At 50.2% G+C, this 15,401-nt stretch overlaps 1 pseudogene; it reads left to right on the forward strand.

Moving 5' to 3' along the window:
• The first annotated feature begins 12,871 nt into the window (after positions 1-12,871).
• Positions 12,872-13,954, forward strand: LOC142559402 (uncharacterized; annotated as a pseudogene).
• Positions 13,955-15,401: the final 1,447 nt, after the last annotated feature.

The following is a 15,401-nucleotide window of genomic DNA, read 5'->3' on the forward strand; positions in this document are numbered from 1 at the left end:
GCGTCCTGGAGATGGCGAACGTGATGGTCGTCGAGTGCTCCACTGAGTAGCGGCGAGGTAGTCGGCGATGTCACAAGGTCGTTCACCTTCCCTCGGGCGCTGTGCGTCGACGGCGAAGCCTCGCCATCCCAGGTCGCGGTATGGGCATCGGCGGTACACATGGCCGGCTTCGCCGCAGTGGTAGCAGAGCGGGCGGTGGTCGGGGGCGCGCCAAATGTCCGTCTTCCTCGCGTAGGTGCGCTGGGCGACGGGTGCTCATGCTGGCGCTGGCGGCGGCGGACGACGGAACTGCGGCGTGACAGGGCCCTGGCGCGGTCGCGGAAGGGGGCCTTGACGGCGTGCGACGGCGGCGTAGGTCATCGCTTGCGGCTCAGGCTGGGGCGATACAGGGGCTACTCCAAGTTGTTGTTGGAGCTCCTCACGCACGGCGTCGCAATCGAAGCCACTTGAGGCTGTGATGGTGGGAACAGCTTTTGTAGCTCCTCCCACACGACCGCTCGGATAGTCTCGCGCAGGTCGTCGGTGGCCAGTGATTGAACTCCGGCGTAGTTTGTCGAGTTTGTGCGGCGGTCGAATTGCCGCTTTCGCATCTCGAGTGTCTTCTCGATGCTGGTGGCCTCGCGAAGAAACTCGTCGACGGTCTTCGGTGGGCTTCGTACCATTCCGGCAAAAAGTTCCTCCTTCACACCACGCATCAGCAGGCGGACTTTCTTCTCCTCGGGCATTTCAGGGTCGGCGTGGCGGAAGAGACGGCTCATTTCTTCCGCGTAGATCGCGGTCGTCTCATTAGGTAGCTGCACCCGGGTTTCTAATAGCGCTTGGGCTCGTTCTCGGCGTACGACGCTTGCGAATGTCTGCAGGAAGCCGCTTCGGAAAAGTTCCCAGGTCGTTAAGGTGGCTTCTCGGTTCCCAAACCACGTCCTGGCCGCGTCTTCCAAAGCGAAGAAGACATATCGCAGTTTGTCGTCGCTGTTCCAATTGTTAAAGGTAGCGACTCTCTCGTGTGTCTCAAGCCAGCTTTCCGCGTCCTCGAAAGTTGAACCGCGGAACGTCGGAGGCTCCCCGGGCTGCTGCAGCACGACGGGGGACGCTGGGGCTGCCATTGGGGTGGACTTGGTGGCCACCTTTCTAGTCGTCTCAGGCAAAAGTCCGTGCTCCGGGGGCAGTCCTTGCAGCCTGCGGCTACCTTGCTCGTTCTTGGCGACGTTGGTGTCTTCCGCGTGACGGCTTGGGTCACGGCTTTGTGGGGGCGTCCGGTACATGAACGCAAAGCACCTCCACCAGATGTCACGTGGTCGTGACGTCAAAGAACACAGTAGCAAAACTGTGAAAGACAAAAACTAGCTTTTATTGGGCGAACCTGTGCCCACAAAACAGGCTACACTTAAAGCACAACGAGAGCGGCGAACACAGTCGGCGATCGTCCTAAACTGTGATCAGCAAGTCAAGCGCGTCGGCTTTTATACAGCAGTCGTCGAATGTTCCAGACTAATCGTTCGGACCCGCGTACCTTCCTCAAAGTTCTACACCATTCGCGTCACACGATGAAATCAGATAACACAACGTTCGGCGACAATAGATACCCCGGTAGAAGTATCTATAACTTTCCAGAAACTTCGGATACATGCAGGCGCGTCCCGCGCTGTGCGATTACATTTGTTAGGTGGCAAAACGTGGTCGCCCGATAAAGATAAGTACACGTGTCAATATATTGTTAAGAAAATAAGAAAAATATGGTATTAGAGGAGTAGCAATAAAACTATTCCGGAGTTATCCAGAGAAACGTTATCAATATGTACGTGTTAACAATTGGTCCTACAGTAAGCTCGAAGTACAACAGGGCGTACCCCAGGGCTCTATTCTGGGACCCCTACTTTTTCTTATCTATATAAATGATATTATAGCAATACATGGATCCCCGCAATAAATAATGTATGCAGGCGATACTAATGTTTTTTTTTCACCGGAGAAACCATGCAATGTTTAGAGACGTCTGTTAATGACAACTTACTACAGTTATCTGCATGGCTTCAAAGAAATCGCTTGAGTCTAAATATAAATAAAACAAAGTACGTCATTTTTAAGCCAATTCATAAACATGACTGCTACCCGGTTAACATTAGATTTGAAGGACGCCTGCTGGAACAGGTTACTGAACAAAAATTTTTAGGTGTCCGGTTTAACCACAACCTCTCATGGAATACTCACGTTATTAAACTAAAATCAAGCCTTTCGCGCACCATTGGGTGCATTTACAAAGTACATCTCATACCCAAACGTTTAAAGCAGACACTATACTATTCACTGGTTTACTCTAGTATGAGCTATGGAATCTTGACTTGGGGAACAACAACAGCTATTAACTACTACAAAAGCAAATTTTGCGAATACTGGAAAATTTTAAAGGCAACAAGCAGTTATTGAGAACACAGCCGTTATTTACCAAATATAACATGTTGAAGGCTGACCAGGTGTACTACTTTAAGCTATTGCAATGGATCAATAAATACAAGTTTTACATTTCCGCAGTGCCCAGCTCAAGTTCATACAGTACCCGAAACCCAAAACGAAAAATGCCGCAAGTTAGAACCAACTGTGGAAGGAAAGCATTATCTTTTCAAAAAACCAATGCTCTAAACAGAAGTGATATGCAAGTCGACTTTATGAAAGGTGTATATACATTTAAGAAATATTCTAGGAAGTTTCTTGTGAACAGTGACACTATGTTTTCATTATTGTAAATAACCTCAAAATGTGCGCTTTGTTCTCCCTTGCCATGCTCCTCCCAGCTACTGCAATTTTGATACACGGCTGTGAAATCGTGCTTGGTTTCTGTGTTTTGGTTCTTGTGATAAGTGTCATGGCTATGAATGACGTTGTTGAACGTGCTGACTGATAACTGAATTATTGTGTTCTGTATTTACGTTGCAGACATTATGTTGCGTACGTAAATATGTTGTACCAATTATTTACTGACTTCATATTCGAGCAGTCACTAGTCTCCCTTTTTAATATTGCCCACTGTCAGAACCTATGATGTCTGTCTGACTGAACTTTGTTGACGTATTTCCTCTGTGTATATTGTGCAAGGGGGCCGGGGCCTTTGTCAGGCGCTCTGTCGCCTTTAGCCTCGGCCCCCTCTTAGACTGTGTCTGAGGAAACAATAAAGAAAGAAAGAAAGAAAGCTACTGTACACTTCAAATGTAGATACAGTGACTTCATATTTGCAAGAAGACAAACAATACTTTTTCTCATTAAGAGAGTGTGCACTTAAAACGCCGCTGACACAAACTAGAGAACTGGCTTCATTGGTTTCTTAGTTTGTATGCAGAGTGTTACCTCACTTTACAGGCATCTAATTCATGATAACCAGTTGCTGGCATATTGTCACGTGGTGGTGACGTTGAAGAACACAGTAGCAATAGTGTGGATAACAAAACTAACTTTATTGGGCGAACCTGTGCCCACAAAACAGGCTACAATTATAGCACAACGATAGTGGCGAACACTGTCGGCGATCGTTGAAAATCTGATGAGCGGGTCAAGCGCGTCGGCTATTATAGATCAGTCGTCGAATGTTCCAGATTAACCGCTGGGACCCGCGTGTCCTCCACAAAGTTCTACACTATTCGCGTCGCGCATAGATGCAATCAGATCACACAAGTTGCGGTGAAAGACAGTGGACGGAACCATCGATAACATTCCAGAAACTTCTTTTACATGCAGGCGCGTCCTGCGCTGTGTGATAACATTTGTTAGGCGGCGAAACGTGGTCGCTCGATAAAGTTAAGTACACGTGTCATTACCCCCCTTTTAAAAAGCATCCACCCGATGCTGCAAACAAACGAATGTAATAAACAAAAGCACTCCTAGCAAAGAAAACAACAAAAATAAGGAAGTTCGTCAGCGTCCGTAAAAGGGTTTAAGGCGCACCACGTGGACCACTTCAGATCGTGCGCGGCGCCGCTGTGAATGCGAAATGCCGTCTGGCACGACCTCCTAGTCCAGAGCGCCAATACATCGGATAACCTTGTCGGGTCTTAAATAGCATCGGAGTAGTTTCTCAATGAGTCTTGTCGGCGTATCGGTGTCCATGCCCACACACGGTCGCCGGGCTGCTACTGGACGAAGCGTCGTCGGAGATGAAGTGTCGGCTGTCGATCCTCTGATGGTTCTTGATCCGCAGGCGGGCGAGCTGTCGGGCTTCTTCGGCGCAAGAAGCCCGACAAGCTTCTTCGTCAAGCTTTTCCTCCTCAGTGACGTGCGGCAGCATGGCGTCGAGCGTCGTCGTAAGGTTCCTTCCGTAAACCAGCTTAAATGGCGTGATCTGTGTTGTTTCTTGCACCGCCGTGTTGTAAGCGAATCTTACGTACGGCAGGACCGCATCCCACGTCTTGTGTTCCACGTCGACGTACATTGCTAGCATGTCGGCGAGGGTCTTGTTCAGGCGCTCCGTGATACCATTCGTCTGCGGATGGTAGGCAGTTGTCCTCCTGGCACTTGTCTGCCTGTATCGCAGAACGCCTTGCGTGAGCTCTGCTGTAAAAGCCGTTCCTCCCTCGGTGATGAGGACTTCTGGAGCACCATGTCGCAACAGGATGTTCTCGACAAAAAATTTCGCCACTTCGGCTGCGCTGCCTTTCGGCAGAGGTTTAGTTTCAGCGAAGCGGGTGAGATAGTCCGTCGCCACGACCATCCACTTATTTCCGGAAGTTGATGTCGAATATGGTCCCAACAAGTCCATCCCTATCTGCTGAAATGGTCGGTAAGGAGGCTTGATCGGCTATAGTAATCCCGCTGGCCTTGTCGGTGATGTCTTGCGTCGCTGACAGTCTGGGGATGTCCTGACGTAACGGGCGACATCGGCTGTTAGGTGCGGCCAGTAATACCTTTCTTGTATCCTCGACAGCGTCCGGGAGAAACCGAGGTGCCCAGCGGCCGGATCGTCCTGTAGGCCGTGCATTACGTCTGGACGCAGCACCCACGGAACAAGAAGGTAGTTGGCGCGGACTCGAGAGAAGTTCTTCACGAGTAGGCTGTTGTGAAGCGTGAACTAGGACAATCCACGCTTAACTGCCCTAGGGACAACGTCGGTGTGCTCTTCCAAACACTCGACTAGGACTTTTAGCTCCGGGTCCCCTCGTTGTTGTTCGGCGAAGTCTTCCGCGCCTATTATTCCAAGGAAGGCGTCGTCATCCTCGTCATCTTGCGGCGGCGGGTCAATGGGGGCGCGTGATAGGCAATCGTCATCTGAGTGTTTTCGTCGGGACTTGTATGTTACAGTGGTGTCGTATTCCTGTAGTCTGACGCTCCACCGTGCCAGCCGTCCTGAAGGGTCGTTTAAGTTAGCTAGCTAACATAAACGCGTGATGGTCGCTGACCACTTTGAATGGCCTACCATATAGGTAAGGGCAAAACTTCGCTGTAGCCCAAACTATGGCGAAGCATTCCTTTTCCGTTGTAGGATAATTGCCTTCCGCTTTTGACAATGACCGGCTAGCGTAAGCTATCTCGTGTTCATGTCCATCTTTTCTCTGGGCTAGGACGGCACCGAGGCCTGTCAGTGTGGATTTCGGTATCGGCGTGCTCGTCGAAGTGCGCAAGTGCGGGCGGTGACTGCATGCGTCGTTTGATTTCTTGAAATGCGTCGGCCTGCGGCGTTTCCCACTTGAACTCGACGTCACATTTAGTTAGATGTGTCAGCGGCTCAGCGATGCGTGAAAAGTCCTTGACAAATCGCTTGTAGTAGGCACACATGCCAAAAAATCTACGCACTGTCTTCTTGTCGATGGGCTTCGGGAGCTTTGCGATGGCAGCTGTCTTCTGCCGGTCGGGGCAGGCTCCAGACTTGCTGACGACGTAGCCTAGGAACCGAAGCTCATCGTAAGCGAAGCGACACTTTTCTGGCTTCAGAGTGGGCCCTAAAGACTTGATGGCCTCGAGTATTGTTGCAAGCCGCCTAAGGTGATCGTCGAAATTTCCGGCGAAGACAACGACGTCATCCAAGTAAATAAGACAGGTCTGCCAATTCAATCCTCCTAAAACTGTGTCCATCAGGCACTGGAACGTTGCAGGCGCCGAGCACAGTCCAAATGGCATAACCTTGAACTCGTAAAGGCCGTCTGGCGTGATGAAGGCGGTCTTTTCGCGATCTCTTTCGTCGACTACTATTTGCCAATAGCCAGACTTGAGGTCCATCGACGGGAAGTATTTAGCGTTGCTGAGCCGATCCAATGCGTCGTCTATCCGTGGGAGGGAGTATACGTACTTCTTCGTGATCTTGTTCAGACGATGATAATCGACGCAGAAACGTAGAGTTCCGTCCTTTTTCTTTACCAGGACAACAGGGAATGCTCAAGGGCTTTTCGACGGCTGGATGATGTCATCGTGCAGCATTTCGTCGACTTCTTCTCTTATAGTTTCATGTATCTCGCGGCGAAACTCGGTAAGGGTTCTGGCGGAGTGGTCGAGCGCACTCCTCGGCGATTATGCGATGCTTGGCGTCTGGTGTTTGTCGAATCCTCGATGACGTCGAAAAGCAGCCTTTGTATTGTCGGAGCACACTTCTGAGCTGCTGTTGCTTAATCACGGGAAGACTTGGATTAATGTCGTAGTCTGGTTCGGGAACTATGGTCGTCGGGGTAGATGCGGCGGAATCCGAGAGGACAAACGCATTACTGGTTTCCAGAATTTCGTCGATGTACGCGATCGTCGTGCCCTTGCTGATGTGCTTGAACTCCTGGCTGAAGTTTGTCAACACTTCAGTTTTCCCTCCATGCAGTCGAGCGATCTCTCTTGCGACGCAAATTTCACGGTCTAGCAGTAGACATTGGTCGCCTTCGATGATGCCTTCCACGTCAGCGGGTATTTCGATACTGACTGAAATAACAATGCTGGAGCGAGGCGGGATGCTCACTCGATCTTCGAAGCGACTCAAGGCGTGGTGACTACGAGGGCTCTCCGGTGGTATCGCTTTATCTTCCGACAGCGTTATTGGCTTTGGCTTCAGGTCGATGATTGCGCCGTGTTGGTTCAGGAACTGCAGTTAAACACGTTGTGGGGCTAGTTGGTGCATAGCTTTCAATAGGTGAAGCGCCAATATTGACGGCACACAAGAAGAAATACAGGCAGGACAAGTCGCTTCCGTTCTGTATTGATTGGTTCAGGAAGTCCATACCGAGAATGACGTCTCGTGAAAACTGTTGGGGGATAGCGAAGGTGGCAGGGTAAGTTCGGTCATGAATGGTAATTCTTGCCGTGCAGATTCCAGTCGGCGTGATGAGGTGTCCTCCAGCTGTCCGAATTTGAGGGCCTGCCCATGCGCTCTTAACTTTCTTCAACTGGGCGGCAATGTGTCCACTCATTACGGAGTAATCAGCCCCTATGTCCACTAAGGCGGTAACTGCGTGGCCGTCGAGAAGCACGTCGAGGTTGGTAGTTCTTTGTCTGGCGTTGCAGTTAGGTCTTGGCGTCGGAACACGGCTGCGTCGTGTTGAACTGAAGTTGGAACGTCGCGTCGTAAAGTCGTCTTTCCTCGGTGTAGTCTTGGCTTCCTCACTTTGTCGGGAGGGCGGCGTGTCGCTATTATGTCGTCGAGATGGTCTCTTCGTCGTCTTCGTTGGCGGTGGAGGATCTTCGTCAGTTCGACGAACAGGAACCGCACCTCCATTGGTTGCTGCTTTTAGTTTTCCGGATATGGGCTCGCAGAGCGGCCCCGTGCTGGGCCAGTGTATGGACGGCGCTGCGGCGACGGGTAGGGGCCTGTTGACGGCGCCCGGGATGTTCGTCCAGGGCTCCATTGAGTAGCGGCGAGGTAGTCGGTGATATCAGCAGGGCGTTTGCCTGCCCGAGTTCGCGGTGCGTGGACGGCGAACCCTCGCAATCCCGCATCGCGGTATGGGCATCGGCGGTACACATGGCCGGCTTCCCCGCAGTGGTAGCAGAGCAGGCGGTGGTCAGGAGCGCGCCAAACGTCTGCCTTCCTCGGGTAGCTGCGCTTGGCGACGGGTAGGCGTGCTGGCGGCGGCGGCAGTAGTCGACGGAATTGCGGCCATACCCGGCCCTGGCGCGGTCGTGGAGGGGCACCTTGACGGCGGGCGACGGGGGCGTAGGTCATCGGTTTTGGCTGGGGCTGCGATGATTGTGCTTGTACCTCGGGAACTTCGAGCAATCGCTGGACTTCTTCTTTGACAATTTCGGTGATTGAGGCCACTTGAGGTTGCGATGAAGATTTTTTGAAGCTCCTCTCGTACGACTGCCCGGATGGTTTCGCGCAGGCAGTCGGTGGCCCTTTATTTAACTCCGGCGTAGCTTGTTGGCTTGGTGCGTCGGTCGAATTGCCGGTTCCGCAATTCGACTGTCTTCTCGATGCTCGTCACCTCGCGAAGAAACTCGTCGACGGTCTCCGGTGGGCTTCTTATCATTCCGTGGAAAAGTTCCTCCTTTATACCACGCATCAGTAGGCGGACTTTCTTCTCCTCGGACATTTCCGGGTGGGCGTGGCGAAAGAGACGGGTCATTTCCTCAGTGAAGATCGCGATCGTCTCATTCGGCAGCTGCGCTCTGGTCTCCAGTAGAGATTGGGCTCGCTCTTTTCGCACTACGCTTGTAAATGTTTGCAGGAAGCCGCTTCGGAACAGGTCCCACTTCGTCAAGGTGGCTTCTCGATTCTCGAACCACGTCCTGGCGGCGTCTTCCAATGCAAAATAGACATGTCGCAGCTTGTCGTCGCTTGCCCAGCTGTTAAACGTAGCGACCCTCTCATACGTTTCCAGCCAGCTTTCCGGGTCCTCAAATGTGGAACCGCGGAACGTCGGTGGTTCCCTGGGCTGCTGCATCACGATGGGGGACGCTGGGGCTGCCATTGGGGCTGCCTTGGCCACAATCTTCTTGGTCTTCTCCGGAAGTCCGTGCTCCAAGGGAAGCTGTTGAAGACGGCAGCTTGCTCGATGGTCCAGGACTACGTTGGTGTTCTCTATGCGGTCCGGGCTTGGATCACGGCTTGTCGGGGGCGTCCGATACATGAACAAAAACCACCCCCACCAGATGTCTCGTGGTGGTGACGTTGAAGAACACAGTAGCAATACTGTGAACGACAAAACTAACTTTTATTGGGCGAACCTTCGCCCACAAAACAGGCTAATTATAGCAAAACGATAGCGGCGAACACGGTCGGCGATTGTTGAAAGTCTGATCAGCGGGTCAAGCGCGTCGGCTTTTATAGATCAGTCGTCGAATGTTCCAGATTAACCGCTGGGGCCCGCGTGTCTTCCACAAAGTTCTACACTATTCGCGTCGCGCATACATGCAATCAGATTACACAAGTGGCGGTGAAAGACGGTGGACGGAACCATTGATAACATTCCAGAAACTTCTTTTACATGCAGGCGCGTCCTGCGCTGTGTGATAACATATGTTAGGCAGCGAAACGTGGTCACCCGATAAAGATAAGTACACGTGTCAATATCTACCATTATCAAAATAATTCAAGACCACCTTGATTTGTTTTTTTTTCAGCAATTCGATCATTTGGCTGCTGTACTGATAATCCTACAGCAGGACAGTACACTGCTGGTTTTAAGCGTCTTGTTCAAAACGAAGTGCAAGATGTGACTAGTGGGAACTGTCTTCCGCTAGACCACATCAAAATTTTGTATGCCAGTTCATTTGCGAGGCTATCGCCTACAAGCATAATAAATGCTGCAACAGCACGAAGGCTGCTTCTAAATAATTAGCCATTACATCCAGGTGTGCAGACTATTGCTTAGGAGCATGCTGACTGCTTAGATTCAGGCAAAATATCAGACATTCTAGACGTTATCATTGCTGGATTTATTGTCTCACATTTACAGTCCAAGCTATTATGTCATGAGGGAAGTGCTGCACTGACTTCTTCTACACATGGTGGCAAGGCATACTCTCTTATTAGAAAGAAGTCACATGGTGGATTGGTTTATCGTTCTAATAATGTGCTCACAATATATCAACAATCTGAGAAGCAACTTCGACACGTTCTCGTTTGCTACCTGTTGGAGTCTCGCACGTTTGCAGCCAAGGTTGCAGTGGCCACGATGACCGCTCTTGTATGGAAGGATCTGTTGCCAGATTTCAGTGAACATAGCCTTGATAACTCTCCACTGGAACGTCATATGCAACATTTGCAAAGAGCAATTGCAGATAAATATCGGCAAGTCAGGATGCATCACATCGCCAGGTCAACAAGAGACGAAGCTTAGAACGACAGAAAGCTGAGCTAGTTGGTAAGGATTCATTATGCAAAATAGAAGTGAGGCGTGCAGACAGGACACAAGAGTAGAGAAGTGGACAACACGAACGCCGGCATTCGTGTTGTCCACTTCTCTACTCTTGTGTCCTGTCTGCACGCCTCACTTCTATTTTTCAACAAGAGACCGTCTTCACCAAGGAAGGGTGCGGTAAAAGCATACTAAATTACACAATTTAAAGGTTAGTGACTGTGTATAATTATGTGCATAAGAAATCTATAACTATAGCCTCACACCGGCATCTTGTAAGTTCTTCGAAGTCAGGTTACCTATGGAGCAATTTTCCTATTTTTACACATAGAGCAGTGGCAAACTGGCCCACTGTTCGCTTATGCGTATATTCTTGCGCTTTGTTACCTATTATTGGTGTTTGCACAGAGCAGCTTAGAAAACACCCTAGAATATTAGAAAGTTCCACTTTCTCTAGTCTACCGATTGGTTGACAAATTACATTTCAATATAGTGAGGCATGTTTACATCATATGATGCCCAGTAATTTACATGGACACCAAATTTCGTCTTTTGGTCCTGTTATAGATGCAAAAAGTGGTTGTTACTGTCTGCTATGTCATCATTTTTATACTTCAGTTTGTCAAAGCCTCATTGTATCTTAGTGTTTAATATTATTTGACCCAGTATAGTGATAACTTTATATGTCTTTGTTTGGCATGATATTTTGGCCCCATAACAGAAAGTAAAATGCAATGCTTCCTGGTGTTCTTTCTTAGGCTTCTGTCTACATGGTACTCTATTGCTTAAGTGTGCATCTGTTATCTTATTGCTGCGTTAGGTTGACTTATTCTGCACTTAAAAAGTAAGCATATTATTCAAGCAATATCGTGACAAGCTGCAACACTTGCTACCTGAGAGAGAATTCATTCAATATACATGTGCACACTGCAAGGCTGAAATATATGCAGTGTGAAAGCTGAAGAGTTGACTATGCAAGCAAAGACTTGACTCAGTTGACTTGAATATGGTGAAACAAGTTACACGCAAGAGGCTTACCGAGTCAAGAAAGAGCAGGCAAGATTGCCACATGGACAACACTTCTTTATGTATACTGGAACAAAAGAGCGCTATGAAGTCAGTGACTAAAAGAGGAGCATGTACGACGGAGAAGGCGCCTTGTCCGTCGTACATGTTCCTTTTTTAGTGTTTGTATTCGTAGTGCTCTTTTCTTCAAGTATGCAAAACCAACTCACCCACATCAAGCTTCTGCTGCTTCTTTACATGTGCGTCTCTTTTAGGAGTAAATGTGTTTGTTGGCAGTTAAGTTCTTACCTGACCAACAAATGCGTCCCGCCCAGCACGACTTTAGCAGAAAGCGTCCTTATACACCCACAAACATCGTGTATGTAGGCTGAGCTGGATTTCTCAATGACTACTTGGCACTGTACACATTGCAGGAATATGGCACCGAGTGACTGAGACAGAGAGATAAAAAAAAGGTTTCTTCAGCACAGCCCACAGTCCGGTCGCAAGGCAACCGAAAGCTCAGCTAAATAGTCTAAAATCTGCTGTCGCCGCTTCCCTACGCCTTGTTTTTATTGTAAACTTAGATATAAGCAAAACAAAATTTAACAGTATATACGAAGAACCTACGCTGGAAATGCAACTCGCATTCACATTTGAAAACGGAAGAAACAGTCGGAGCACCAACCAGGAAAGGTTGGCTCGCCAGGTGCGAAAGAAGGTACTCTATTTCATCTTTCTTTATTTCGATATTTGTATCCCTCGCAAATAGTCATTGTCATTGCCGTCTCGCGCCTCTCTCTTACCCATCCTCTCCTTGCCACCCGCGTGCCGCCACTATGCCACCCTCTCCCTCAATGTCGGACAATCGGGGAGGGTGAAAGATAGCTTGCTTCAACACGTTATTCCTTCAGAAACTTGTCGGCAAAACAGAGGTAACCATGGATTGGAAGAACTTGCGCAGAACGGACCTAAACGCGAAATATGAGGAATTCGGGATTTATTGTGGGAAGCATCTAAAGAAGGCGGAAGTCATCGATGCAATAGAGGCGAGCGGTAGAGATGATGACGAGATTGTGAAGGCTTGGGAGAATATTCATGACCAGAGAAAGCGAGAGCAAAATGAACGCGAAAACGCTGGAGAAAAGCCGACATAAGGCGGGACAAAGAACGCGAAAGGGAAATATAGGAAATTCACAGGGAAGTCCGGCATCTCAGGGCGCTGCAGGCACGGTCTAAACTACACCTATTCGAAGACAGGGAAAACATAGCAAATTTTCTTGAATTTCTCGAGAATGTTTGCTCAGAGGTGCAGCTGGACCGTGTGTTTTGGTCAGTCAGGTTGTTGGGGGTGAAGAGGTCGCCACAGTTCAGCCCTGTTTGTTAGGCTGCCACCAGAGTGTGGCGCCCCCTGTGACCTGTGTGTGTCTCTATATACATGTTCGGGCCCAATAAACGAGGGTCATTCCCTTTTCTTCCAAGCAAGAGGCGGTACGTGTCGGTCCGTCCCAGCGTGCTCGTGCCCCGCGCGGCACTAACCACGCGACATGGTGTCAGGAGTAGCCGGATAACGCCTCCCTGCTTTAGCCCTCACCTCATAGGAAGGCACCAAGATGTCCCTCGAGACCAGCGAGCCGCCGAAATTGTACGGCGTCAACTTCCAGCCGCCGGCACCATTCGACTTCGCGAACCCGCCAACGTGGGCGACATGGCTCAGCCGTTACGAAGACTACGCAGCGGTTTCAGGACTGACGCAAGCGTCGGGAGACATGCAGGTACGCTCGCTACTGTACTGCATGGACCCGGAGGCCCGCCCGCTTCTCGAGACTTTTTCGCTCGACGCCCAGTCGCTCGCTTCATACCAAGCCGTTGCCACCCGATTCACTGAGCACTTCGTGCACCCTGCAAACGAGCTTTACGAATCGTCACGGTTCCACAGACGTGTTGCTACCCGACGAAAGCGTCGACACCTTCTACGCAGAACTGCGCAGGATGGTTAAGCGTTGTAACTATCTGTGTGCTGCTGTCGAGGAAAGGCTCGTACGCGACCGGTTCGCCGTCGGCCTCCGCGACTCCCGTCTCTCGGACCAGCTGTGCCGGAACGCGAAGCTGACACTCCAGGACGCTTGGACACAAGCCCGTGAATCCCATGACGCCGACAGGGAAAAGGCGTTGCCCCAGAACCGCACCGAGCACTCCCGCGTGCTCAACCTCGACGCCGCAAAAGCTAACAAGTTCCCCTCTCGCCGTCGCTCCGGCCCTAAGCCTCGTTCGCCGCAGCCGCAAGCAGAGCGTTCACATGTGAATTCTGCGGTCGCGCGCCTCATCGACGTTCAGACTGCCCGGCCCGACGCTCCGCCTGCAGCTTCTACAAAAGGAAAGGCCACTTTGCCGAAGCATGCCACTCGCGGAAGTTCAAGCAGTACAAGCTCAGCTGCGTTCACCTGCAGGCCGTCGCGACGCCCGCCGCGGCAAAGTTCGTCGACGTCACCGTTGACGACTATACAACGCAGTTCAAGGTTGACTCCGGAGCCGAAGTGTCTGCCGTTCCCAGCGACTTTCCTACCTTGCCTGACAAACTCGACCAAGTCGACACTCTGCTCACTGGCCCGGGAGGACAGCCACTGCGCGTGCTGGGCTCGTATGTGGCACGACTTCGGTGGCAAGGGAAAAAAGCTGTCAGCGCCTCTACGTGATCCAGTCTCTCACTGTGCCTCATCTGGGACTGCCAGCGCTCCAAGCCCTCCAAGTAGTTCGATTTATTGATCAACTCAAGACTGGAAAAGCGACGCTGCACGCCGAGCTCTTCAATGGATTGGGCACTCTCAAGGACGAATACAACAATTTTTAGGACGAAGAGGACGTGCTCCTCGTGCTGGGTCACGGCGACACTCGCACACGTGCTCTGGGAGTGCCGGAACGATCCGCCCGAATCTACCTCCGACAAGTGGGAGAAGACCATACGAAGCCCGCTCCTACAAGACCAGCAATGGGACGTCCGGTCATTGTCAAAAGTGGAAGGCAATTATCCTACAACGGAAAAGGAATGCTTCGCCATAGCTTCGCCAGGAACTTGAAAACATCGGTTTACAGTCTGTGTGTGCTGGAGAGGCAAAGAAGAAGGGTGGGTCTAAAAATTAATCTGCAGAAAACTAAATTAATATTTAACAGTCTCGAAAGAGAACAGCAGTTTACGATAGGTAGCGAGGCACTGGAAGTGGTAAGCGAATACATCTACTTAGGGCAGGTAGTGACCACGGATCCGGATCATGAGACTGAAATAAACAGAAGAATAAGAATGGGCTGGGGTGCGTTTGGCAGGCATTCTCAAATCATGAACAGCAGGTTGCCACTATCCCTCAAAAGGAAAGTGTATAACAGCTGTGTGTTACCTGTACTCACATATGGGGCAGAAACCTGGAGGCTTACAAAAAGGGTTCTGCTGAAATTGAGGACGACGCAACGAGCTATTGGAAGAAGAATGATGGGTGTAACGTTAAGGGATAAGAAAAGAGCAGATTGGGTGAGGGAACAAACGCGGGTAAATGACATCTTGGTTGAAATCAAGAAAAAGAAATGGGCACGGGCCGGACATGTAATGAGGAGGGAAGATAACCGATGGTCATTGAGGGTTATGAACTGGATTCCAAGGGAAGGGAAGCGTAGCAGTGGGAGGCAGAAAGTTAGGTGGGCGGATGACATTAAGACGTTTGCAGGGACAACATAGGCACAATTAGAACATGACTGGGGTAGTTGGAGAAGTATGGGAGGGGCCTTTTTTATTTATTTATTTATTATACATACTTTCAAGGCCCTAAGGCACTAGAGAAAGGAGTGGTACATAACAATCAATGTAATATGCAGACAATGGTATGCAGGCAACGTTAAGCGATAGCGTGGTAGACTGCTTTTTTGAATGAAGTTGCATCTGTAATCTGAATGATGGAAGCAGGAAGGTCGTTCCAGTCGACACTTGTGCGGGGTAAAAAAGAATCCTGATACTTGTTCGTTCGGGAGGATGGGACGGCAACTTTATATCTGTGGTCTGAACGGGATGAAGTGTAGGAAGGTGGGGTGATAAGTTGATTCTTGAGCATCTGGTTTGAGTGATAAACCTTGTGAAATAGGCAAAGACGAGCACAT

The sequence above is a fragment of the Dermacentor variabilis genome, chromosome 10 (genome assembly GCF_050947875.1).
Source record: "Dermacentor variabilis isolate Ectoservices chromosome 10, ASM5094787v1, whole genome shotgun sequence".
In the NCBI taxonomy this organism is placed as follows: Eukaryota; Metazoa; Arthropoda; class Arachnida; order Ixodida; family Ixodidae; genus Dermacentor; species Dermacentor variabilis.